This window comes from Suricata suricatta, chromosome 17, assembly GCF_006229205.1.
Source record: "Suricata suricatta isolate VVHF042 chromosome 17, meerkat_22Aug2017_6uvM2_HiC, whole genome shotgun sequence".
NCBI lineage: Eukaryota > Metazoa > Chordata > Mammalia > Carnivora > Herpestidae > Suricata > Suricata suricatta.
The window spans coordinates 38,901,370-38,904,192 of record NC_043716.1 but is presented as its reverse complement, the minus strand read 5'-3'; positions in this window follow the sequence as shown (position 1 = coordinate 38,904,192).

The window sequence follows — 2,823 nt, the reverse complement described above, 5'->3', positions numbered from 1 at the left end:
AGGAGGCGAGGCTGGGCGGCGCCGCGCCTGGGGGCTGCCCCGACGGCGGGGTCCCCCGGGAGTCCCAGGCAGCCCTCGCCGGCGGCCACGGACCCGCAGGCAGCAGGCTCTGGAGTAGCCGGGGATGGGGGTGGGAGTGCCGGGAAACCCCGGGCTCTGGAAATCCCAAACCAGGGCCTCAATTTTCTCACCTGTATCAAGGGAGGAGAGAAGGGTTGTACTAGCTGGAGATGCCTTCCAGCTCTGCGTTTGTCATCTTTTGAGACTCTGGATTAAGAAAGTAAATGTAAATGTGGGTGTGCGTGTGTGTTTATGTGGGTTGGGGACACAGCTTTTGTGACCTCAGCGGCAAAGCCTTAGGAAGGGGAAAGACTGGGGATTCCAGAGAAGGCAGCTCACCGCCAGGGCCCTGCCCTCCCCTCCTTCCATTACTCCCACCACCCTACACTAAGTGGAAACAGGAAAGAACCTTGGCAGTCATATGTTTCAAACCCCTCCCCCAAATTTTGCAGATAAGAAATGGAAGTCCAGAGAGGGGAGGGGGCTTGCCCAGGGTCACACAGTGGGCATATTGCCTAGTTGGCAGACTGGGATCCATAAATGATCCTGCCGCTCTACTCACCCAGCCCAGTCACATCTGAGGCTGGTCATACCTTCAGAAACGTCCCCAGAAGGCTGTCTTGAATCCTCACAGTCTCACAGCTGCCAGTAGGCCTTGCCAGAGCAGGGAACGAACGGCCTCCCTGAGCATTGCCTGGGTCACAGCCCCCTCTCTGAGAGCCCCTGCAGAGTTGGGCAAGGCTGGACTGGAAGCCTTCCATCGCCTTTGCCCAGCTTTCCTCTCCTCTGGGCCTCCCCTCTGCCTGGCAGCTGGCGTTGGCAGAGCCAAGGGAGGGCCCAGCTGGGCCAAGACCATGTGTCCTGGAGGGAATCATTCTCATCTCTCTCCCTCCCTCCCTATGCCCTCTTGGATCTGCCCTTTTCTCTCCATTCCCTCCCCTCTCATCACCCCCCCAACCTTCTTGTCCCTCAGTAATCCCTCCCCCCAACTTTCATTCTTTTTATTTTGGAGGAAAAGCCAAGTTTCAAGCTGCAGAAGCTGGGGTGTCTGGGTCTCACACACGTTTCCATGTGCGGCTGCAGCCTCTTAGTCTCATGGAGGAGGAAGCACCTGGCCTCTCCCTCGCTTCTTCCCTTACTCCAGGTGATTCATTTGCCAGAGGAGGGCCAGACACACAGAGCCAGGAGGCCACCTGGAATGAGAGTCAAGACTCAGAGCTGGAAAGACCTATAAAGATGATTTTACAAATGGGGAAACAGAGGCTGGAAAGAGGAAGTGACTTGGTCGGTGTCATACAACCTGTCAGTGGCAGATCCAAACCTACTGCTACACGGAGGGTTGCATCTATGCCCTCCAGCCTCTTCCTTCCAGCAGATGGGTAAGCCAGTTGTTGGGAGATCCCTTGGATTCCAAGTCCTCTGAGCCACATCTGGAGGGCAGAGGACCACCCTTGCCATGTACCCACTTCTAGGCACCTGGGGAAGGTGCTATGGGGGTCCCATCTCCAGAGTGGGAGCTCTGCCTGCCCACTTCTAGGCAGCTGCATGTCCAGCCAGCTCTCCAGGGCCTGCAGGGGCCTGCTGCTCTGGCTGGGAACTGCCCCCACCAAACATCTGGCTAGGCTGGGCTGGGCTGGAAGGAGGGTGGTCGAGGGTCCTAAAACCTAGGACTGAGGTGCCAGTGAGCAAAACCGGAAGCGTTGGCCTAAGTGGAGGTGCCGCAGCACCTTCTGTGAGCTCACATGCTGTGCCCCCAATCATACCCAGTGACTGCAACTGTTCCCCTCACCCCCGACTCTGGCTCTCTCCCCATTTGGCTTCTGCATGTTGCCTCCTCTTGCTTTTTGATTCTTTCTCTCTAGATCTCTGTTCTCTGTCTGGTTCTCTGATTCTGTCTGGGTTTCTCTCCATTTCCTCGTGCCTTTGTCCTCTCTTTGCAATGCAGTGGGGGAGGAGGAGGAGCTTTGGAGCTTTCCCAGGATGGACAAAGGCCACCCAAGGGAGTGAAGGAGGGAAGGGTGTCAAAGTTGGGTTGGGGGCAGAGGTGATTGTGGTCGTGGCTCCGGATAACACAACTACCCGGAAATGTCAAATTTGGGGTTTCTTTTTGCTTTCAATCCTCTGCTTTGGTCTCTGCTATTTCCCACCACAAAGCACCCTAGTGGTTTTAGGGGCCCAGACTACAGAGGAGAAAACTGAGGCCACCAGGATGGGGTTCAGGAAGATCAGAAACTTTCTAGGTCTGGACTGAGTTGGGATCCCCAGGCCGGCTTCTGCTAATTGCCTCTCATTCCCATTTCCAAAACATAGCATTACATGGGCAGTGAGGAAGGATTTTAAAAAATCACATGGGAATACATTCCCCCAAGGAAGACTGACCATAAAATATTATTGGGAATAGGAGCACCTGGGTGGCTCAGTTGATTGAGTACCCGACTTCAGCTCAGGTCATGATCTCTCAGTTCATGAGTTCGAGCCCCACATCAGGCTCACTGTTGTCATCCTGTCAGCGTAGAACCTGCTTCAGATCCTCTGTACCCCTCTCTTTGCCCCTCCCCCATTTGCACTCTCCCCCCCACACAAATTTTTAATGTTATTATTAATAATAATAATCTCTAGCCTCGTTTGTAGTTCACACACTATGCATACAGCCTGAACTGAATTGTGGCACACTGGTGTGCAATCATCATTGTCCTGACCCTTGCAACAACCTTGAGAATGTAGGCAGAGTCACATTAATCCCTCTCTTTTTTTTTTTTTTTT